Raw genomic sequence first — 26,561 nt, forward strand, 5'->3', positions numbered from 1 at the left:
TAAAAGCATCATACTTATATATTCCTAGTATTAATGAAATCTCTGAGTTCAGATAGAAAGAAGTGAGGAGAGAAAGTGAGGGATATAGGTGTGTGTAGGAACTGGGTAGAGAGAGAGAGAAGTGTTAGTGACGAATACTGAAGCCTTCCCTGAATGCTATTTCTTAAAGAGTAGAAAAGGGTAATTTTTGGATGGCGCTGAAGACAAACTATTTAACTACGGGATCAGTAGAGGGCAACTTACTAAGACTATTTAGCTAATTTGCCCCAAAATTTGCTGAGACTTTTTTTTTTTTTTTTTTTTTTTTTTTAAGATAAGAACTTTCAACCTATAAAGAAACCTAAGGTTTAGATGTAAAGGGAAAAATAATTCTACCATATTGTAGAAAAATAATTCGCCATCTTAGGTAACCACAGATATGTATCTCAACCACTGCCTCTGCATGAGTAACTATCTTAACAAGTGGGTCCAAATTGCCCCATTGTTTCTTAGGATTCTTTATAGCTTCTTACATTTTTTTTTTTTTTTTTTTTTTTTTTGAGACGGAGTCTTGCTCTGTCGCCCGGGCTGGAGTGCAGTGGCCGGATCTCAGCTCACTGCAAGCTCCGCCTCCCGGGTTTACGCCATTCTCCTGCCTCAGCCTCCCGAGTAGCTGAGGCGCCCGCCACCTCGCCCGGCTAGTTTTTTTGTATTTTTAGTAGAGACGGGGTTTCACCGTGTTAGCCAGGATGGTCTCGATCTCCTGACCTCGTGATCCGCCCGTCTCAGCCTCCCAAAGTGCTGGGATTACAGGCTTGAGCCACCGCGCCCGGCTAGCTTCTTACATTTTTAATAAAATAAGATTTTTTTAAACTCCTCATGGGCTTTTCTTTTTCTTTTCTTTTTTTTTTTTTCTTTGCTTTTTACCTATGCATGCTTTGGAGAAGAAAAGAGCTATTTTATTGTTTGTTTTACTTTCCTTGCTTGTGTTTTCTATTTGGGACAAGATTGCTTTAGATAGAGTATAGGCAAAACCGCTAGCTACTGATCTTATCATATACCTAGATGATATAGAATCTGGAGTGGACACGAAACAATGCAAGTCAGAATTAGCGTGATTCTGTCTGGAGTGGACACGAAACAATGCAAGTCAGAATTAGCGTGATTCTGTCTGGAGTGGACACGAAACAATGCAAGTCAGAATTAGCGTGATTCTGTCTGGAGTGGACACGAAACAATGCAAGTCAGAATTAGCGTGATTCTGTCTGGAGTGGACACGAAACAATGCAAGTCAGAATTAGCGTGATTCTGTCTGGAGTGGACACGAAACAATGCAAGTCAGAATTAGCGTGATTCTGGGCCACTTTAGAATGTTTACTATTGACCTTTCAGACTATTCCACCTGGGAGTTATGGTCTGTTGATTCTGCTGGATTTATGCATACTTCAAAACACTGACCCATTCATCCTTTGTCCTCAGCTTCCACCTAGATTGTTGGCTATCAGTTAACAACATCAGACACTAGTTATAAATTTCCTTTCCATGTCAGGACACAGAACAGCTTAGGGTAACAACTTTTCTTAGAAAAATTGAAATTTTCCCTAGATATAAAAATAGATGTATACGATTTTATATAAAAGAGAAAATATATAAACCATGCTTTTCTAAATCAAGGATGGATAGATTATGTTTTCAGCAGAGATAATTCAGTTAGAGGTGCCTTGGGTTATAAGAATTCTGTAGGTTGTTTTAGGAATCTACCTGCTTTCCATAGTAAAGGCCAGACATGAACTATGTCTGATAAGAATCAATTTCTTTTGACAAAGACTTAGCTATTTCTCTGAGATGTAATTTTAACATTTAACCACCATCCTTGCCATTACCTATTAGTCTTTTAGACTAATACTTTCTCACACTTGGTTTACTTCAGTTTCCCCTGTTTGTTTTCTAACAGTGAGAATAGAAAAACCTTCAAAAATTGGACAGAAAGTACAATTTTTATGGCATACACTTATGCCAATTTACGTTGCATGCCAACCTCTAGCATGTGCAGGACTTAAGAAAAGAGTAGAATTAGAGACTCACACACTTTGTCTAAATATTTACACGTTGTAAGTCAAACTGATAATAAGTAACCATGTTCTGTCTTACTATCTTGAAAAATGTATTTTCATAATGACTAAGAAGACCAAGTTTGAATTGAGAGTTTTTCAATTTCTTGAAGCTTCACGGGAGAATAATAAGTGGAGACAGGGCCCCTTGTCCCTGACAACAGCTGTTCCTTCTTTCGTCTACTCATTTACCTGGACTCCTCCTTCTGGCCCTGTCTTGAAGTGTCAGAGAACCTGTGTGCATATTTGTGGATACTCAGCCCGTATGACTAACCCCTGTCTGTCTTCTTGTAAGAGGTGGCCTCTTGGTCATCTTGAGCCTAAGAGTGCACTCACTAGTACCAAGCATAGTGTCAGAAGAAAGGAGCCAGGGAAGAGTGGGGCACAGGGTCTGAAGCAAGTCTAGGACCCTATGGACAGGACATACCAGGGTCCCAGCATCTGAGGAGTTGTCTAAAAGTGATGCCTTTGAGCTCCCGATATAATACATTCCTCACAAACCCAAGGACTACTCAATTTATGACACAGCTGGCGAAAGGCCAGGGCAGGCTTTCTAAAGCATGGAATCCAGAAAAAATCCCAGATTTCTTAGGTCTAAGAGTGGATGTCCTACACTGACATTTCACTTAAAAAATTCAGCCAGATAAAGTGATTTTTTTTTCTTACGTGAAAAGGCCTGGACCCCCATATATTATAAAATTGGGCAGACTTTTCCTACAGCTGTAGTTATGTTATAGGTTTTCTTACCTTCAACATATAAGAAAACAACAAAATCTTCTTCTGTTGATCTTCATCAAAACAATCTACCAAATATACAAGAGTTTAGGGAAAGATACTTTCTAATAATCTGTAACTATCCGAGTTACCTAAATATATGGCTGAACAGTCTGCATTTCTTTTGCTGGACTGGAACCAAGAGAATCTTCTCTATCCTTGACCTGGCTCACATTCTCAGGGTTTTCCCGATTCCAGCCCTAACCATCTTTGCTTAAATATAAAACATATCTATTTTAAGCATCCACAAACTTTTTTCCACTCTTACTCTCACCCTTATTTCTATAAAGTCTTTCAAAACAAAAAGCTTAAAGAGGAAGATGCCTTTATTTCCAAACTCATTTATTCAAGAAGTATTTGTTTAAAATGTACATGTAGAGGCTTCTGTGTTCTGGACCCACTATTTGGATTGCAGGAGGTCATAAGTCTGATTTCCTTTAGACTTCAGGTAGGATAATCCAAATTCACTGATTGTTTGTAAAAGTTCAAAGTCACATATATAATACTTCCAAATATTTTCAAAAGGATCCATGTCTTCTTAGAGGAAAAATGGAGAACAAGAGAGCAGTGAGAAAATCCAAACTCCTAGGTTGAAGTTTCCCTCCTGACAGGTCCACAGATAACCTAAAAGGGTTTCTCATCCCCTATTCTTAGAATGAAATACTAAACCCAGAAACGTAGCAGCACTATTTCCTAAGATCTATCCAAAGGTCTATTTCTACTGCGATTTCTAGTGGCCTTTACAATGCAGTGGTAGTTTTATTATAGGTAGAAATGTCTTGGAAAATTGGGGAAGGTGAGAAATTGAAATATTTTGTTTTCTTTTCTCATTTCTTGTTCCTCTTATTCTTTATGGTTCTTCCTCACATTCTTCATGAATTATAAGTCTTCTGGTTTTTGTAGCAAAACATTTTGAAAAAGTTCTTTTATATTATCTATACCTCAGTATTAATTAAATTAATTATTCATCTGTTATTGACTGTTTTAATACACAAGCAATATTATAAGATTTAGGGGATTTGAAAATTCATGTTCTAGTAGTATAGGCATTTGAGGCATTACTGAGAATTTGGAAAATTTGAGAACCAAAACTGTATGCCACAGCTTATTGTCTACATAAACATGATTTGGTCATAACTTCATTTTCATAGCATGACTTTACTATTCCAGAAGATGCTTGCCAAAATATGTTGTAAGTCAAATTGATAAAATAGTAAGTAACCATGTTCTGTCTTACTATCTTGAAAAATGTATTTTCATAATGACTAAGAAGACCAAGTTTGAACTGAGAGTTTTTCAATTTCTTGAAGCTTTACGGGAGAACCATAAGTGGAGACAGGGCCCCTTGTCCCTGACAACAGCTGTTCCTTCTTTCGTCTACTCATTTACCTGGACTCCTCCTTCTGGCCCTGTCTTGAAGTGTCAGAGAACCTGTGTGCATATTTGTGGATACTCAGCCCATATGACTAACCCCTGTCTGTCTTCTTGTAAGAGGTGGCCTTACAAGGATGGAACTTGGAAATGAAATTTCCAAGTAACGTTATTGCTTATTTCTGAATCTTCCAAAAGACATATCAACTCTTCAATAGAAAGCATTAACTGACAGTTTACAGCTCAAGATTTTTTTAACTCCTTGCTTCAAATGGTCACCAATCCTAAACTATTACAATCATAAATCACTTAATGATGGGGATATGTTCTTGGAAATGCATCTTCAGGAAATTTTGTTGTTGAATGAACATTATAGACTGTATTTATACAATCCTAAGTAGTATAGCGTACCACATACTTAAGCTCTATAGTACAGCCTATTGCTCCTAGGCTACAAGTTTGTATGGCATGTTACTGCCCTGAGTACTGTAGGCAATTGTAACACAATATCTGTGGACCTAAACATAGAAGCAGGGAAAGACAAGGTACAGTGAAAATGTACATAAAAATAGTGTACTTGCATAGGGCATTTACCATGAATGGAGCTTGCACAACTAGAAGTTGCTTTGCGTGAGTCAGCAAGTGAGTGATGAGTGAATGTGAAGGCCTAGGACATTGCTATGCACTACTGTAAACTTCATAGGCACTGTACACTTAGGCTATATTAAAAATAAATTAACCATAGCTTATTGTCATTTTTTTCACTTTAAACTTTAAAGTTTTTTTACTTTTTTGACTCTGCTATGTTAATATTTAGCTTAAATCACAAACAATTTGTACAGCTATACAAAAATATTTTCTTTCTTTATATCTTTATTGTATAAGAGGCTTTTTCTTTTTAACGTCTTTGTTTTTACTTTTTAAAAATTTTTTAAACTTTTTTGTTAAAAACTAAGATGTAAACATGGACATTAGTCTAGGCCTACACAGAGTCAGAATCATCAATATCACTGTTTTCCACCTCCACATATTGCCCCAGTGGGAGGTCTTCAGGGGCAAAAACAGGCATGGAGCTATTGTCTCCTATTACAAGAATACCTACTTCTGAAGTATCTCCTGAAGCAACTGCCTGAAGCGATTTTACAGTTAACTTTTTTTTTAATAAGCAGGAGTCCACTCTAAAATTATAAAGTAGCATTTACTAAACATAATTGTGTGTGCTACTTTTTAATAAAATTGGTAATGCAGTAGGTCTGTTTACATCAGCATCACTACACACATGTGAGTAGTACCTTGCATGATGACATCACCATGACTACAACATCACTCGTCTATAGGAATTTTTCAGCTCCATTATAATCCTAGGGGGTCATTGTTGAATATTTTGCCTGTCATTGATCAAATCATTTGGCATCATATGACTATATACAGGATAACCTTCCCCTAATCTTAATAAATTCTCTGCACTTTAAAACCAGACTTACTTTAAGTGTCAATAAAACTAGTGATGCTGTCCTTTTTCCTCTTTGAGGTGGTAGAGACCCTTATATTAGTAAGCCACAAGTTTAGCTTTCTCATAACAACAAGTTCTGGTAATATTTGGGAGGCTGGTATTCCACAGATTACTTAAGTTCCTATTTTGGGGATCTGTGTCACTGAAGAATTTAAGAACCCATTACTCTCCACTGCTTAAAGTAACCTAGATTCCTGGAAATACCCATTCATTTCCATTAAATGTGCTAGGATTTTTCTGCTTCATCCACTTTGGCAAATGAGTGTCTGACTCTCTTACTTATGTGTCTTGTCAAATGATTATGTAACCATGTGTTGGATTCTCAACCCCTCAAGCTATTGAGATTGATCACAGATGGACAAAAATACCAGCTTCTCACAAGCCATAATGATTTTGTTTGTGAAAGGAGAAACAAATGAATCTTGAGCCAGTCTTTCATTCAAATATGTAAGAAAAAGATCACAGACCACAGGAAGCTTTCTACCTCCCTATTTAAATATTCACCAGCTTCCACTCCCAGGCTATGGAAGTATACTACTGTGACTTCCATAATGAGATTCAAATTCCTTAGTATTAAGGATTCTTGTTCTGCAAAAGGTATGTACCATTGTCAGTGGCTGCCATCCACAATTTGAAGTGAATCAGTTAGAGATTTGCTGTGTGACAGAAACAGGAGACTAGACATTGGAGAAGGATGCCAGAGTAAACAAGCTGGGATAGGAGGAGAAATAATATGAAGGCTTAGAGAAGAGGCGCTTAAAGCCATAAATGAATATGATTTGGAGACAGCTTTTGTGTACACTGGCATCTTCACGATTTTCTCAAGGTTACTATGTAAACCTTTTTTATATCCTTGCTGAAGTTTTCTGTCTACTAATGGTACATTTGTTTTGGAAAATAATAAAAAATAATAATCCAGAATAAAATGAAGGGCTATATTAGGTAATGTAATTCTGCATCCAAAACATAAGATGGAGAAAATAAATCAGATTATCTCATATTATTATTGTTGTTGTTATTGTTTATTGCCTTTGAACTTATTCTGAAGATATGTATCATAGGCATAAATGTAAATCTCCAAAAATCACTATTATGAAAGGTACACTTTATTGAGGATATGAAATTACATTTACTTGTTTAAAGTCAGCTTGAGTTCTGTAGTTCAATGCCATACTATACAAAAATAAAATTCACCCAGCTGGAACTTTTATTTAATCAACTTTGTTCCTGTTTATCAGGAGAGTCTCATGACAGATGGGATTGATATTTTTTATTTGGAACATCATATTCTCTCAATTACGTTATTTACGAAAGTTTATGCAGGTTTCTGGTTGTTCTGGTTATTTATTCACTTTTTATATATAGTTTGGCATGTTCTCTGTGATCTAATTCTCCTCCTGCTGTAATACTTCTTCACAAGTGTTTTCATGAGAATCTCAATTTCCCTGAGGTCTGCAAAACCTGCGTTTTTACACACATGAGGTCTTGTATAAGGCTTTGTAGAGCTTAAAGTATCTTTATTTTATCTTCATATTTAAGTAATAGGTTAGCCACATATAAGGTGCTGCATTGCAATTTCTGTTTTTCTCTCGATATTTTGAACACATCACTAGATCTTACGCTTGGTTGTTAACCTTACTTACTAGCTAGAAGTTTTTAATCGATACTTCTTCCTTCTATCACCTCATTTATTCTAGAAACCTGCTTTCAATCAAGCACTTCAAGATTAACGGTTTTCTATTTATTTTTCCTGTTTGATAAGGTTAAACACTGTTTATCTGAGACTTGAAAAGAATTATTCGTTTATTTAAACATATTGGTCTTTTTGTCTTCTATTTATTTCTCTTTATCAAGTAAATTTCCCCCTTTCCTTCTGTAAAACACACTGACATGTATTGACATTTTTATTTCTATCTTCTCTATCTCTTCATTTTTTTCTTTCATATAGTTTTGTTTTTATGTATTCTTCATATTTTGACATGCTCCTGGATCTGATATTTAAATTTATTAATGTATTCTTAAGCTTTATATATACTGCTGTTCAACTGTTTAAGTCTTTATTTTTCCTCAAAATTTTCATGTCAAATATTGCCTTTACTCATTAAGGACGTATGTCAGGCTAATGTAAAATGGTTGTTAACCATGGACACAATAAAAGGAATAACAAACACTGGGGCCTACTGGAAGGTGGAGGGAGGGAGGAGGGAGAGAATCAGAAGAAAACAACCATTGGGTACTAGGCTTAGTACCTGGGTGATGAAATAATCTGTATGACAAATCCTGTGATATAATTTTACCTATATAACAAACCCACACATTTAACTCTGAACGTAACATAGAAGTTAAAAAAAAAAAAAGAAACCTTTTTACTCCTCCAAAACTGAACTACTAATAGCCTGCTGTTGACTGGAAGCTTTAACAATAACATAAGTATTCAATTAGCATATATTTTGTATATTATAGGTATTATATATGGTATTTTTACAATAAAATAATCTGGAAAAAAATAAAATGGTCGTTACTTATTTCATATAAGGTATTCCATTTGTTGACTTTTTTTTCTTTTTATAATAGCGGTGCTCCTTGTGTATTTGGTTTGTTGGCAGATTTTCTGTTAGCTCATATTCCTCTGGAATATCTTGGACTTTGCTATGATGCATAGGAGAAAGTATGAAGCGCCAGGGTCTACCTTGGATCCCTTAGTCGATTTAGAAAAGGTAAGGGTGAAGGGAAATGTAAGATTCTCTGGTGTTACAATCTGAGCTCGACTAAATTTTAACTTCTATATGTTCCCCAAGAGGTAATTCTGCCCTTCAGAGAACCCATGTAACTTGTGTTACCTCCCCCGCAAGCACTAAGATTTTCCAAGAGTTGCTTCCTCTTTAAAATTATCCGTTGCTTGGGGTATAAGTCGAGGTAAGCATGTTCAGAGGTGGGTCTTCTTGCACATGTTGAGACTTTTAGTCTCAAACTGAGGCTATATCTCCACCAACATGACACCCACCATCCTGGCTGGCACTAAGAGGTGCTGGTACTCTACTCTCTGCTTCTGCTTCATAGTAACTCAAGAGCAGGCACTCAAACTTTAAATATACATATTTAAAATATAAAACTAAGGGCTTTTCTCTAGACTTTCCCCATTGTGAGAAATTTCCCTTATTCATTAGGCTACTGTGCCTCTGAAACCAGGATATAGCAACATACTTCTTTTAGAGGATTCTACAATTTTGTTTTCATAAAGTAATCTATGTCTACATGAGGCAAATGGACACAGTAACTATGTCTACAAGAGGCAAATGGACACAGTAACTTAATAAGTTGCAAGGGATGGTGGGGAAGGAAAAATATTTTTAATATTTTTCAATTTTCAATATTTTTTTTCTATTTTCTAGAAATCATTCCACCTTGTCCTAAGCTTTTTTTTTCAGACCACAGATCAGTCATGAGTGTTTATTATGTTGAGGACCATGTGTCATCTGCCTTTAAGAGCTTTTAATGGGCTTTGATACCCAAGCAACAGTATTAACTTTGGTTAAACCACAATACTGAGCTCAGTGGAATGTCAACAGTCTTACAGAATATTGGAGGAGAGAGTCATTATTGTAAATTGGGGTGATAAAGAGGCATAATGATGTAAGAACAATATATACACATATAATATACATAAACAATTTATGCATAATTCTTATGAAAGTCCTTTAATGTAGGTACTATTATTCCTTGTTTATAGATTATGAATCTGAATCCTAGAAAGCATAGCACAATTATTTGAGATCATATAGGTAGCAAATGCCAGAGCTGGGATTCGAGTAGACAAGTCTTTGATGCCAGAAGCATTGCTCTTTTTGAGCTTGCCATAGTCTTTATTATGAAATAAATTAATCTTAACAGTTTGTATATACAAGTAGGCAGAGTTGGCATTTACAAACATAAACACAGTCATTCATGTTTATGTCAAGTCAAATTGATGCATATATTGAAAGGAGAGGATCCCTACCACTACAATCATGACGACTATCTTGTATGTACTGACTTACTACCCTCCTCCTTGGAGTATGGATGATCAAGACTGGCCTGTGTAGTAAGATACAGCAGGGCAATAGTGGTCCTTCTCAAAGAATGAAAGTTATTCTAACTCCAAATGAATGGTGCATTTAGAAAGTAAATTTAAGAAGATTGAAAGTGTGTTACACAAAGTAATAAGATTCAGGTAGGGAAGCACATCTCTGAAATTTATTTTCAGTGTTGTCAGGGAGTTCTAGTATTAGAAAGTTTCATGAGTAGTGTTAACAGGAATGTCAGAAGTCTAGTCTGCTAGTCTGATTGCAGAAAGCATCCTGCTGTGGATGTGGAATGAGAATGCCTAAATTTCCAGCAGAAGAGCTCATAATGGATATAGTTATGGCTTCACATGAAAAGTAATGTATGGTGCAAAAGATAACGGAGAAGAGTACAATACGATCTGCACGCACTCCTGGGTTTATAGCCAATCAAATGGAGTATTAAAATGTGAGCACACTTAATTAAATGTCTCATTTTGAGTAGTGTGATGAATAAGGGTCATGAAATGATTAGTGCTGAGAACTCAAAGTCAAATGCACTAATTCCATTTCAAACACTATCTTCGATTCACATTTGAGATTGAGAAGGCATGAATTCAAGCTTCTGCTCAGTGACATCTTGCATTGAGTCCTGCAACATAAACTCTTACTACTGTGTCTTATCAAACTCTACCTACACCTGGGCAAACATAACTTAGCTTCCTGGTTGTGAAGACAAAAAAGAAAAGCTGAATCACTCAGTTCATCAGGAAGTATAAAATGCCTTGTTTCTATCTTTCAAAATTTTATCTACTCGTGAAAAAGAGTTTTCTAAATGTATGTCATCAAAAGGCAAATTATACATTTGTAAAGCTTGTTTGTTAAGGGAAAGGGAAGTCACTCTTGGTAGCTGTTGTTTCTGTCTGTGAAAAATTATGGGAGAAATGTAAAAATTTATCCTTCAGAGGATCATTAGTATTGTTCTTTTTAATAACTCTGCAAATGCAACTAGCCTATTTTGAATAAAGTATTTAAATTCAAATATAAAGATTTCCAGAAAGCTGAGAAAACTCAAGATCTTCCATTAGTCTCATCTAAGTGTTAGGAAACTCATTTATTAAACCTGCAGGATTCATTTATTAAGAATTTGATATTCGATCGAAATTGTGATTGAATCTGGAGGATTTTTTAAAAAAATTATATATAGCCTGGTGCCTGTTTTCAAGTGTTTCCCACCAAGCTCAAGTTAACTTATTCACATGAAGAGATTCTTAACACTATTCAATAATTTAGGGAAAGTGTTTCATAAGTAGGGCATTCAGAAATTCAGTAATCAAACTTGGGATCAGAACTATGTAATCAAAAACTACTTAGTACTCACTTTGTGCAGGACAATGAAATAGCTGCTGTAGATCCCAAAAAGACATTTAGAAGTGGAAATCTAGGTTTCCCCTGTTTTTCACTGCCACAAGTGCACTTTCTTAGCTATTATGTAAATAGCCAAATTGTTCTAAGTGCTTTTCGAAATAAAATCTTTACTCCTCTAAAGGCAAAGAATAATCCCTTTCTCTTGTAAAGCACTTGGCAATTTTCAAAGCACTTTTATATTCATGATCTCACTTTATATTCACAGCAGACCTATAAAATAAGTAGGGCAGGTATTACTATCTACATATATTTTCCACCTTAGAAACTGAGGTGTAAAGAGATTACAACTTTCCCAAAGACACAGCTAATGTGTGATGGAAAAGAGACTAGAACAAAAGTATTCTAACTCTTAACACAGTGCTTTTCTTATAATAGTATACAAAGAAGCCATAGTTATTTGACAGAAGATGGGAGAAGAAAGAAGCATGAGAAGAGAGAACAGAAGGTTTAGGAGTAGTTATCAGACCAAAGTTAAAGACCAGCTTTGTCTTCACATAGTCTCCAAGTCATCCCACCCACCTTTGATTGCTACATTACTCTTGTTCCAGATCTAGTAAGGTTCCATTACATTTGTAAAAGTGTCTCAGATCATTTCCAACTCTACTTCAGGGTCTTCTAAACTTGATTAGCACTTTCTATGAGATGAAAAATAGTATAGTCTCCTCTGCTGGTCATTTGTCTTTATATTCTTTAAGTTGTTATTTTATAGTTTCATATCTTTATGATTTCGATTGTATGCTTCTTGCAGGCAGGTAGCAGAAAACAAACCCATTCTACTCCTTTAAAATCTTTAAAGATACACAAACAGGGATGTACAGGAGGGAAAGTAAAAAGATTCCACAAAAGCAAAATACAGTTAATTTGATTTTATCCTGATCTGCTGCCTAAGTCTCCTAGTTAACACTTATTTTGCTAATAGAACAATCTGGAGCTACGCTGTCACATACAGTAGCCATTAGCCATTTGTGGCTACCCTTAAAATTTTAAGACATTTATTGAGGTATAATTGATACAGACTGTACATAATTAAAATGTACAATCTGATAACTTTGACATATGTGCACATCTGTGAAGTTATCACAAACATCAAGAAAATAAACATACCTGGTTCTCAACAAAGTATCCTCATGTCCTTTTTAAGGCATCCTTTCTACTCCTCCTTGCTCCAGATAAGCACTTACCTGCTTTCTGACCTTACAGATTCGTTTGCTTTTTCTAGAGTTCAACATGAATGGAATCATATAGTATGCATTTTTGGTGGGATGAAGGGCGGTCTGGCTTCTTTCAGTAAGTGTAATTATTTGAGGTTCATCCACATTTTTACTTGTCAATAGTTCATTCCTTACCATTGCTAAATTGTACATCATTGTGTGGATGTAGTACAATCCATTTATCTAGTTGCCTTTTGGTGGACTATCGGATCATTTCCAATTTTTGGCTATTAGGAACAAAGCTCACATAGGACATTGTACAAGTTTTTGTAAAAGCATTCACTTATATTTCGCTTGACTAAAGTATAGGGATAGAATGGCTGCATTATATGATAGTTATATATTTAATATTTCAATAAATTCCAGGTGTGTTCATTAGCATGATGCAGACTTTGAGGATGAGACGAATATATTAAATAGTATATATCTCTTGCTATATTAAAGATTTTTATGAGAAATATTTGGTGTTAAATGCTTTTTCAACATCTGTGGTGATGTTCATATAGTTTTTCTCCTTAGATTAGTGGTAAAATAAATTACGTAAATAGATTTATCAATACAGAACCATCCTTACATTCTTAGAATAAACCTCCTTTATTGTGATTCTTTTTTTTTTTTTTTTACCAGATCCTGTTTTTCAATGTTGTACTTAAGATTTTTGCATAAATACACAAGTAAGGTTAGTGTGTATGGAAATTTTGCAGTTGTAGGGGTTTACTATTAATTCTAAATTTGTTTCATACTAAGAAATCAATACATATACCTTTTTCACCTATGTTCTGGAACATTATATGTAACAGTTTATCCATTCTTTAAATATAAAAACAATAGAAGATACTGCTTTTCTTCCCCAATTTTCTTGTTCATATTTGGAAAGTGATCTTGTAAGAATTTCCCTCTTTCAGGGTCATTTTGGTTGAGAACTAAAACCATCCAATTTCACATAATTTAATTAACAGGACTCAGAACAAAGACTGTAAGTGATTTGTGGTCTCATCCCACTTGTGTCAACATGATTTTACTAGTGTCTCAAGGAAATTCTTGTCCAGGAAGATATGGCTATAAATCAATAAACAACTTTATTATTCCCTTCAGGAAATTACTGAAAACCAACTTATCCAGTTTGCTCACCTTGGCAAACAGCTCTTCTGATACACAATGGGCTATTTACATGAGCAAGCAGCTGCTTAATAAATAGCAGTCTATTTATTAAGCTTCCTTTCATTACCCTCATCTGATTGTGCCCAAGAATCTTCACTTATTATGTCACAAACTTTGTCTGATCCCATCTGGTTACCTACCTGGATAGTCTCATCTTAATCCTTTGATCCTAGGCTCCAAAACCCTATGCATATCTGCCTTGACCTCCCCATTCTGAGGCACTCTTAAACTCAGTAAAGTTTGTGTCCTCCCTTACTGCGATTGTTTAATGAACTTAACTTTGCTTAATTAACAGGTTATCCTAGTGATCTTTGGAAAAGTGGCACTTCATATGGTAAATTATATTTTCCTAGAATTTATTTATTTCATCCACATTTTTTCATTTACTTGCTTACAGTTGAGCATAGTTTTTAATGGTAGTTATAAATAATCTCACTTTCTAATTGTATTTTCCTCTTCTTATTTCTGCACTTGAAAATTTTTCCCTTTGTTTCTAGAATTGGTTACCTTCTGGTTTTATACTTTTATGTTGTTTTTTGTATTTCTATTATTTTCTATTTTTTAACTAAAAGAGTTTTTTTTTTCTGATCGCCTTCAAAGTTACATTCAACAGGCAGTAGTAGTTAAATCTTTTAGTACACTGATCTTCTAAGAATTTCAAAAAGCCAGTTTCTACTTCCATTTTGTATAAGATTGGATATTAAAATTATTTTTATATAATTTACTGATTTCTAGTTGAGGGTCATGCTTGCTTTTTGATTCCATCAATTTCAATTTTTTATTTTGTTTGTCTAAAACAATTTTTTAAATATTTCTAATTTTGAAAATGTACTGAAAATTTTTTTGTGGCCTAATATATATATATATATATATATATATATATATATATATATATTCAATTTTTATGATGATCATGAAGTTTGAAATCAAAAACAAAGCTGTACCCTCTATGTTCACAATGCAGAATTTGTTATATTTAATAATATACTATATGTTTGTATTAATTATAAACATATATTACATATTTATTTAAAATACAATTTATACCAAATTATTTATATAATAATAAAATTTTCCTTATAAATTATATTATTTTTCTTTATTTCATTTTTTATACATGCTCAATTATGAAGTAAGAATTGTGAAACACAGTTTCAGTGAAGTTCTCTTTATTTCTCCCTGTATTTCATTTAGTTTTTGCATTGTGTATTTTGCTACTGTTATTTGGTACAGCGATACTCTTAATTTTATTTTTTAAGTGCCCTTTTTGCTTATTTAATGCCTTTTGTGTGTGAGTTTTAACTATTATCTATTTTAAAATCCTATTTCTTTATAATAGTATTGCCTTGTATAAGTTTTCCTGCTATTTTATTTTTATAATCACTTTGTTTTAGGTATGTCTTACAAATATATCATGGAGTTGGGTTTTGTTTTGTGGTCTAATTTGAAAATATATTTTCATTTAATGAGTTAAGTCCATTAATATTTATTGATGTAAGGGACACCTAAAATCTTTGTTCTGTCAGATTATTTATTGTTCTTTGTTTTCATAGTTTTCTGTTTTGTTTTGTAAGTCATTTGTGATCCCTTCCCAATTTCAGGCACCAGATACGTGTCTATAAGTTATGCACCTGTTTTCTTTCTTTGGCCTTCTTTTCTTCTATACCAATTTTATGGCAAATATTTTTTAATGGCCACTAGATGCCACGAATTTGTTTTAAAAACTATTAATGTTTACTTTTTTTCAAAGTATTTTACCAAATTTCTTAATACTTTTTCATAACATTTAAAAGAGGAATTTGTAATTTATCTCCTCCCCATTTGGGGGTTGATAGCTTAGTTTTCTTATCTTTCTTCATTTTCTAAATCCCTTAAAAGAAGTATCAGTCACAATAATAACAGTGGGCATCTTTGTCTTCTTTTTAATTTTAATAGAAACTGTTTTAGCATTTTACCACCCTCAGTGTTATACAACACTGTTCTTTAAAAATTAGTTTTTGCTATCACTTGTGTATACCAGTATCTCAAGTATTATCAGATGACTCTTGATAACAACTCTTAAGATTATTATAGACCTTTCATTTATTAATTATATTTATAGGCTTCTAGACAGAGACTCATTGCTGTATTCCTGGAGTAAATTCCATCTTTTTGAAGTATATTATTCTTTGACACCTGTGTGAATTCTACTTGCCCTTTTAGTGAGAATTTTATATGCACATTCCTAAGCAACGTTATCTATATGTTTCCTTTTTACATATTACTTTTAGAAGGTCTGGTATCCCACTCATTGTGAGAGATAATTTATATTACATTGGAATTATCTGTTTTTCGTTTTTTTTTTTTTTTTTTTTTTTTTTTTTTTTTTTTTTTTTTTGAGACGGAGTCTCGCTCTGTCCCCCAGGCTGGAGCGCAGTGGCCGGATCTCAGCTCACTGCAAGCTCTGCCTCCCGGATTTACACCATTCTCCTGTCTCAGCCTCCTGAGTAGCTAGGACTACAGGCGCCCGCCACCTCGCCCGGCTAGTTTTTTGTATTTTTTTTTTTTTAGTAGAGACCGGGTTTCACCGTTTTAGCCAGGATGGTCTCGATCTCCTGACCTCGTGATCCGCCCATCTGGGCCTCCCAAAGTGCTGGGATTACAGGCTTGAGCCACCGCGCCCGGCCAGGAATTATCTGTTTTTCAATGGTTATATAGTTAAAACAACTGTGAGACATTGGTCCTAGAATAACTTTTAGGTAGAATTAACCTTTTCATTTTGTTTTTTGTTTTTATGTTTCATTAACTTTCATCTTTTATTATTTTTATTATTTTTCTTCTCTCTTGATTTATAATACTACATTCTCTAAAACATTTTGGAATGTATTAAAGGTCTTTAAAAGTATTAATTCTTTAAGTAGTTTTACATGTTTTCCATTTGTTGCAGTAAAACAATTTAGCAGACATTGTTGGGCTTCTATGAAACATACATTTCTCCTTTATATCCATTTAACACAATCAAGCAATCCCAATTAATGTAAGTAAATTATAGATCAAATTTACTTTGCCTGAGGTTGGTTTGTACTTAGACATATAACCAAATTCTGGGCAACGAGATGTGAATAGACATCTACTGGGGAAAGTTGGGGAAAGATTTGCATGTTATTATAAAAAGACATACTAAAAAAAGTTCTCTTTATCCAATGGATGCTGGCACATTTGAATATAATATCTGGAAATGAAGCACCCTCCTTGCAAATGTAGGTAAAAGAGGACTAAGAACAAATCTAACAAACCAAGTGGCATGTAAGTGGAAGAAAAACAGGACCCTGATGATGTATTGGAGGACCGGAAGTAACCCTTGAAGCATTCATCTCAGGATTCTGTGTTATGGGAGATTATTACTAAAGCAATCTGAATCTGGCTTCTATGACAATTTTATCCAAATAATCTGAACAAACACAGAAGGGTTTATTTGCCTTTTGTTTTTTTATTTTCTAGGCTGCGTATAATTTCAGTTTGGTCTTTACTTTGGCCCTCAAAGATTATTTAGATAGATAATCTTTAATTCCTAGTATGTTAATGGTTGAAAGATAATTTTATATTAAAATTTACATTGGATTATGATGAGCAATTATAGACTATAAAACTTTTTCTTTTCAAAATGTTTTAAGTTTATTTATAGACAAAATTTAATGATTAGAGTATTTCCTGAATATGAATAAAAATATATTTTCTTTCAGATGTAATGATATACATATTACATATCTGTGTATACCTACACATAAAATCTAGTTTATTGACCACATTATTCTATGCCTCTGTGCCCTCACTTATTTCTTGTCTATTATATCAGTGCAATACTTGAATATAGTGCAATAAAATCTTTTTCCATGATTGCATTTTTATCAAGGTCAATGTGCATTTCTAATATTTTGCTTTACATATTTAGCTGCTATCTTCCTGGTGCATGCAACTTTATGATTTTTATATCTTCATAAATTGTTCCTTTATCATTGTGTAATGCCCTTCAGTATCCTCTTGAGTACTTTTAACCTTAAATCCCACTTTCCCTGATATTATGTCTAATATTCCTGCTTTGTTTTGTTTGCATTTGCTTAGTATCTTTTTTCATCTCCCTTTCTTCAAACTTTTTTACTTTAAGTGTTCTTGCAACAAGATATAGCCAAATGTTTATATTTTGTTTAGTCTGAGACTTCTGCCTACTTGCAGATAGTATAGTCTTATACCACAGTGTTTAATGTTTACCATTTAATGTACTTTGCTATGTCCTCATTTCAATGTTACTCATTTTAGCTTATTTGATTTACTATTTGTTCTACTCTTTCCTTGTTAAATCAGGCTTTTGACTGTGTTGTTGACTTTGCATTCTTGTAACTGTTTCCCCTGCACATGTATATATGCAAGTTTTTCTATAGAATTTGTAATAAATTATTTTTCTTTTTCTCTACCAGAGTCTTCATCCCCTACATGAAAGTTTAGAAAACTTTTATTTTCCTCTTCTCCATGATATTTTATAACTCCTGGGTTTTGCTGAAATATCTGTTTCAGTTTTTTTTCAGTGTGTCTTTTTCATTTCGCAAATTCATATTTAGTAACTATATTATACATAATAATTCTCTCATAATCAGTTTAGCGTTAATTATATTTATTGGAAAATTCCTTATCTACAATTTCCCACTCATCTAATTCTTCCCCACATTAAGATTTCTGTTTCAACTCATTTGGCATTTAACGTTGTTCCTCACGTCATTTCTTCTTCTGAGTGCTTGATTAATATATATTCTCAAATCCTCTGCATATTCAGAACTTTTTTTGATCCTATTGGTGAATGATATCCTGGCTGGCAATAAGGTTTCAAGTTTAGAGTCCTTTTAATTCAACAGACCAAAGATAAAGGTGATTATTTTCTTTTAGTTATCAGCAAACGTTTTACGTAAAGACCCAGATAATAAAGAATTTGGGCATTGCAGACTAGTCTTTATCTGTAGTAATCAACCCTGCAATTGTAGCACAAAATTAGTCATAACAATATGTAAACAAATAAATTTATTTATAAAAAAGGGGCAGCAGGTTGGATTTAGTCCATGGGCCGATGTTTACCAACCCCTGTGTTAGTACTTTTGCGAGTAATTTAATCTTTAAAAAATTTTTGCAAAAATGTTTCTCTTCATTATTTTTTTTAGAATATTAATAAGGTATGCCAAAGCATATGTCTTTTTCTTTACTGCTGCACTGAAATTAAATGATTTTATAAACTGACACTCAAATTTTGTTGTCTAGGAAAATTATTTTCTATTATTTAGGTAAGTATTACCTCCTGTTCTTTTTTTATTTTCCTTTTGTTCAGTAATAGAAGCTTCTATTTATTGGCATTTTAGGGCTTCTGGATATCTTCTCTTCATATATGCCTTGTTTTTTAATGCTTCCCATCTTTTTGTGTTTCTTCCTGCATTTTTCCCTCTTGATCTTCTAGGCCACCAATTCCTGTCTTATATCGATTATCTATAGGCAATTTGATGCTGTATTATAAACAAAATCAATCATAAAATAACAGTGCCATAAAATACACACACACACACAAAAACACATTTATTTAGCTCATAGTCTGCAGTTCAGTGATTTAGGCTGGATTTAGTTAAGTAGTTTCTCTGGCCTCACTTATATATATATCTGGTGAGTAGCTCTGAGTTGGCTAATCTGGGATGATCTTGGGTGGAATTATTGGCGGTAACTCAGCTCTGCTCTACATGCCGCAATTTCCAGAAGGGCATGTTGTCCTATTGAAGGCAGAGGAGCAAGAGTGCATGTGGAAACCTCTATGCTTCTTAAGACCTTGGTTCACACCTGGCCCTCTATCACTTCTGCTTCATTCTACTTGCCAGTGCAAGTCAGAAACCCAGTGCAAGTTCTAGGAGTGAGCAAACAACTGTCCCTTCTTTATGGAGAGGAACAAACTCATGTGGCAAATGACATGAATACTGGAAAGAAAGAAGAATCAGGGTCATTGATACAATCAATCAGCCAGAGGTCTCAACAACAGTCATTCTTTGCTTAAATCTACCCACTGATTTATAGGGTCTTTACTATAAATCACCAACTCTACTCTCCTCAGAGACTTTGTTTGATTTACTAATTAATTCTCCATTAATGCCTTATTTTTATTGTTTAATATTCAAAAAATGGCCATCTCTTATGGTAGTTTTATTTTCTTTTAAGCTTTCTATTCTAGGTGCCATAATTGCTTTTCTCTCCTCTTGATAATAGTTGTCTTGTCTGTTTGCTTTCCTCAGTCAGCATTTTGTTCAGCTTCTAGACCCAAATTCAATGAGTAGAGAGAAAATCCCATGAGTAATGGGAGAAGGTACTAGAATCTTGGCCTCTATTAGAAGTTATTAGCCAGATTACAGTTTCCTTTTTCCCTGTGAAGAAACAAAATACACCCCTCTTCTCAGGAGCCATAGTTCTCCGTGACATAAATCCTTTCCAGGAATCAGAAAGTTTAAACCTCTGATGAGGAGTCTTACTCCAGATTCCCATGTACCATGTTGTGACCATTCAGATCCTGGCAGAGCCTGAGGCTGACTCCCATTTCTGGAGGCAGCTTGCCTCTGGGTACATGAGGTGGCTATTACTTTTATTATGGTTAGGAAAGAAGAGAGGCAGAGATAAATGTTCTGGCTAGTTCTCCAGGCACCCCTGAGTCATAGCATTTAACAACCAAATAATAGTGCCCCTTCTTTGTAATATCTATCTATGAATTTGGCTCAGGAGAAAAGAGCTCAACCAGGCATCTCAGGAAGTGCCCTGTCACCCGAAATCCTTGTCCTTGGAAGGATCCACCCATGAGTCATCCCCTGCTATTTACTGGTCCCTAGAACAGGGTCTTGGTCTGTGTGTGTTGCTACAAAGGAATACCTGAGAATGGGTAATTTATAAAGAAAAGAAGTTTATTTGGCTCATGGTTCTGCAGGCTGTACAAGAAGCATGGCACATGCACCTAATTCAGGGAGGGCTTCAGGAAACTTCCACTCAAGACAGAAGGTGAAGGGGGATCAGGTATCACATGATGAGAAAGAAAGAAAGCAAGATAGAGGGGAGGAGAGGATAATCTATTTTTAACAACCTGTTCTCTTAGGAACTAAGAACTCATTCACTTCCACAAGGACAAAGATGACACCAAGTTGTTCATGAAGAATCCAGTCCCTTGATCCAAACACCCCTAACCAGGCCCCACCTCTAACATTGTGGATCAACTTTTAACACGATATCTGGAGAGCACAAATATCCAAACTATATCAAACAGTCATTAGTATCTTCTTCTACTTAGTAAGAGCAATAATGATCAATGAGTGGGTCCATTCGGTAACCATCCAGACTGAATATACCAATTTTACGTTGCTTCATAAGATAATAATTTATTTGGTTCATCATGTTTTACCTGCAAAAATTTTAATGTTAACCTAAGCATGTTTACCACAAATATTTTGTCATGCCTACTATATTTCCATACATTAATACTTCTTAGCCACAATCTCTGGCTGTTTCTCCAATAGATGAATGCCTTTTGGGGCTGATCTTCTGGTTACATTAGCAAGTAGCTCTTTGTGTAGAAGAAATCACAGATAATTAACTATAAGTTATTTTGGTTGTTCATCATAACAGCTACTATCATAACAACTACTAACCAATATTTTATTGTATCCTTTTTGTAAATCTGTTTTCTAATTATGTCTTCACTATTTGGAAAATGACCATCTTACATGCATCTGCCAGCCCTGCATTTTTTACTAGCAATGGAGGAAGATAATTCTGATGCCCTATGTAAGCATTTGGTATGTTCATCACATGAAGTAAGTTTCAGTGTTTGACTTGGTACTTGTAGACCAGAGATCATGACCCCTGTTGCTCTTTTATGCAGAACCAAAATATTCTTTGACTGAAACCACCCAAAGCTCAAATTCCATCTTAGTTTTTGGCTATGGGGAAAGAAGAATGGAGAAAAATAAGAAAATTGAGTCTTTTCAATTAGTGGTGATAAACCAACCAGAATTAGGTACATTTTTGTCTTTGAATTTGTTTCAAGATTCCAGATGTGCTATTTGATTTTCTTTGCCTCATTCTATATCATCCCCTGATGCCTGTGGTGTTGGCCTACCTCTTAAACTTATTTTTATATTGGTAGTTAATAAAAGGTGAATTGTCTTCCATTGAATTGGTTCCTGGGATAGCTTACTTCTGTTTCCACTTTCATTCTTTGTAAATTGGGATATGCTGACCAAGCTTTGCTTTCTATGGTACCTTCTGATCTCAACCCATGCTCTTTGTCTTCACATTTCTGAAGAATCATTGGCAATCAAAAAAAATATTACTCTACTATGTGACACATATAGACCAGCAGTCACCATAACCTTTAGATATTTGTATTTTCAACAGTGTCTACAAAAGCTGTGTGAATAGTAATAATTACTTATTGAATGCATTCTGCTCTTCTTTGCTTATTTAGAGAGAGTATATTATGTGTGTATGATTAAAATGTATGGTTTTGTGTCTCACCCTGGCCAGTGGAACTGCGATCTCTTCTCCAGTGCTCCCTCTCCCCTAATCTCTCTGCTCTGCTCCAGGAGACCCAAGTGACCTCCTGCAGTCTCTGTCTTCCTGTGATCTGCATGTACTAGGGGATCTGTAGGAAAAACACTGTGACACCCTTTAAACTATGAAATGACCTTTGGATATAAAACACAGAATGTGGATGGAGAAATGTTGCAGACACATAAGCTGAAGCAGGAGGACACTGGGAACCCTGTGTGGGGTGCCTAAATGCTACGGTGAGATTCTGACTCCAAATAGCCCCTGGGAAGGGGTAAGTGAAGGGACTTCAGAACCACCCACTCTCACTGAGGACTTCTGGGATCCTAGCTGGAGGCAACTACATAACCCCACAGATGTTTAAACTTGCAGGGAGATGTCCCCAGAGATTAGACAGAGATAGAGTTTCACCAGGCTTGGAGCTAGGGAACTCTGTGTGCAGGACAGCACCAGCAGAACCTAGTCATGAGCGCCCATGATCCAGTGCTCCTCATCTCCTTCTGAGAAGCTCTGACCCCAGCTAACTGCTGGGCTGGGAGAAGCAGAGCTGACTTTGCTGTGTGACTGGGGCATGTCTGTCCTGCAGGCCCACCTGTCGGCCAGCCTCTTCCAGGGCTCACTCATGCCTGGCAGCCCCACGGGATCATGTACACAGTGCAGCCTTTGCTGCCTAGCCTGGGTGCTTTGCTTGACCTGAATGAGTTCTATCAGCCTGGGAGCCCTTTGGATACCCCAGCACACCCAGAACCCAACCTTGAGTGGCTAGAGGAGAGAGCCACAAGAAGGTCTTAGGGTTCCGGCCCATGGTTTAGGCATGTCAGACTGAGATCTCTGCCTAGCACTTGAGCAGGAGAGGAGCCTACACTCTCAGAAAACTGACAGGGGTGAGTCGCACAGGTTCACAGGTTCACAGGTTCACAGGCTGGTGTGGAAGCATGCCTCCCTCCACAGGGTTGATCTGGTACCGGTGGGGCTTATCTCCTTTCTGGAACTCTACCTAAGGGACTACCGTTACTAGAAACACCTGAAAGCAATAATAAAAATTGCAGACATAGTGCCAGTGATCAGAAGTGGCTTCCCCAAGGCCAAGGAGTGGACCTGGCCAGGGGTTCACCTCTCTCCCCATTGCACCACACAGCACAGCTGCAAACAGAGGAGGATACACAAAGGAGCAAATTGGCTGAGTAAGAGCTTATCCACTTTCTGTTGCTTTCAAGTGCCATCTACTTGATCACAGCCCCAACTATAACACCAAACAAAGCACTTAGCTAATTCTCCCTCCTGCAAAACCAAGGGCAAGAATTTCACAACTATGTAAGACCCTATACACAGCATTAGTCTTCTGAAAACTACCAGAAATAAAGTCAACTGAATATACTCAAGTTTTACCACAGTTAAAGGAACATCGATTCTCCCAGATGAGAAAAAATAAGCACAAGAACTCTGGCAATTCCAAAAGCCAGAGTGTCCTCATACCTACAAATGAGCCCATTAGCTTCCCAGCAATGGTTCTTAACAAATATGAACCGATTGAAATGACAAACATGGAATTCAGAATCCATATGGCAAGGAAGATCTAGGAAAAGTGGAAACCCAATCCAAGGAAACTGAACAATCTAGTAAAGTAAAATGATTCAAGAGGTAAAAAATGAAATTGCCATTTTGAGAAAGACCTAAAGTGAACTTATTGAGCTGAAAAATTCACTACAAGAATTTCATGATACAATCACAAGTATTAACAGCAGAATAGACAAAGCTAAGGAAAGAATCTCAGAGCCTTAAGACCAGTATTTTTAATCAACCTAGGCAAAGTTTTTTAAAAAAATAGAATTAAAAGAATAAACACAACTTCAGAGAAATAATATTGGGTTATGTAAAAAGACGAAATCTATGACTCATGGGTATTCCTGTGAGAGAAGGCGCAAGAATACACAACTTGGAAAATATATTTGAAGACATAGTCCATGAAAATTTCCATAATCTCACTAGAGAGACTGACATACAAATTCAAGAAATTAGAGAATACAGAGAACCCCAGCTAGATACTACACAAGACAACCATCCTAAGCCACACAGTCATCAGATTCACTAAGATCAAAGCAAAAGAAAAAATTCCTAAAGACAGCTGGAGCGAAGGGTCAAGTCACATACAGAGGGAACCCAATCAGGCTACCAGCAGACGTCTCATTGGAAACCTTATAAGCCACAAGAGATTGGGGGCCTTATTTTCAGCATCCTTAAAATAAGAAATTCCAACCAAGAATGTCATATCCTAACAAATGAAGATTCATAAAGGAAGATGAAATAATCTTTCTCAGATTAGCAAATGCTTAGAGAATTTATTTCTACTAGACAAGTCTAACAAGAGGTCCTTAAGGGGATGATAAATATGGAATCAAAAGAATAACACTGACAACCGCAAATACTAATTTATGCACATAGCCCACAATCACTCTTAAGCAACTACACAACAAATTGTATATAACAACCACCTAACAATGATGACAGGATCAAAATCACACATATCAATACTAACCCTGAATGTAAATGAGTTGAATGTTCCACTTAAATAACATACAGTGGTAAGACAAATAAAAAGACAAGAGCCAATTGTCTGCTGTCTTCAAGAGACCTGCTTCACATGTAATGACAGTCATAGGCTCAAACTAAAGGGTTGGAGAAAAATCTATCATTGAAATAGAATAGAAAGGAGAACAGGAGTGGCTATTTGTATACCAGACAAAATAGATGTTAACCTTTTACAGTTAAGGACAAGGAATGACATTATATAATGACAAAGTGTACACTGCAATAAGAAGACTAGCATACACAACATTGGAGCACCTAGATTCATAAAACAAGTTCTTCTTGACATAAAAAAGAGTAATAATAGGAGGCTTTAATGCTCCACTGACATTTTTAGACGGATTATTGATGCAGAAAAGTAAAAGCAAACAAAAAAACCCTGGACTTAAACTTGACAGTTGACAAATTGGACCAACTAGGCATCTATAAAATGCTTCACCCAACATACACAGCTTATACATTCTTCTACACACAGAACATATTTATAGACTGACCACATGCTACATCATAAAACAAGTCTTAATAAATAAAAATAATCAAAATCAGTCGGGTGTGGTGGCTCACACCTGTAATCCCAGCACATTGAGAGGTCGAGGTGGGTGGATCACCTGAGGTCAGGAGTTCGAGACCAGACTGGCCAATATGGTGAAAACCTGTCTCTACTAAAAGTAAGAAATGAGCCAGGCATGGTGGCAGTTGTTTACAATTCCAGCTACTGGGGAGTCTGAGGCAGGAGAATCACTTGAACCCGGGAGGCAGAGGTTGTAGTGAGCTGAGATCGCGCCATTGCACTCCAGCCTTGGCAACAAAGTGAGACTCCATCTCTCCAAAAAAAGAAATAATAATAATAATCAAAATCATACCAAACATACTCTCAGATCACAGTACAATAAAAATATAAATCAATATAAAGAGGATCTCTCAAAACTACACAAATACATGCAAATTAAACTTATTACTTCTGCATAATGCATGGGTAAACGTGAAACCTAAGGCAGAAATAAAAAGTTTATTTGAAATGAATGAACATTAATTAAACACATGACTCATAGGTAAACATCAAAATTAAGGCTGAATCAAAAAATTCTTTGAAATTAATAAACTTAGGGACCTAGCTTACAAAAATATCTGAAGTACACCTAATGCAGTGTGTTAAGAGGAAAGATTATAGCACTAAATGCCTTCATTAAGAAATTAGAAAGACCTCAAATAAATAAGGTAATTTTTCATCCTAAGGGAACTAGAGAAAAGAAGAACTCAAACCCAAAGCTAGCAGAAGAAAAGAAATAAGTAAAATTGGAGAAGAACTTAGCATAATTAAGATGCAAAAATCCATGCAAAATATCAATGAAATCAAGAGTTTGTTTTTCAAAAGAATAAATACAACTGATAGATGCAACCAGTCAGATTAATAAAGGAAATGACCCGAATCAGCACAATCAGAAATGACAAAGGTGATATTACAACTGATCCCACAGAAAATGCAAAAGATTCTCAGAGAATATTATGAATGACTCTACATACACAAATTAGAAAATCTAGAGGAAATGAATAAATTTCAGGAAGTACATACTCTCCCAGAATTGCATCAGGAAGAGATTGAAACCCTAAATATATTAATATAAACTTCTGAAATTGAGTCAGTAATACAGAACCTACCAACCAAAAAAAGCTCTGGAGTAGATGGATTCATGCCTAGATTAATCATTCTACCAAAAAGAGATATGCACTTGTATGTTCATCACTGCACTATTCAAAATAGCAAAGACTTAGGATCAACCCAGGTGCCCATCAATGT

Source organism: Rhinopithecus roxellana, chromosome 21, assembly GCF_007565055.1.
Source record: "Rhinopithecus roxellana isolate Shanxi Qingling chromosome 21, ASM756505v1, whole genome shotgun sequence".
Taxonomy (NCBI): Eukaryota; Metazoa; Chordata; class Mammalia; order Primates; family Cercopithecidae; genus Rhinopithecus; species Rhinopithecus roxellana.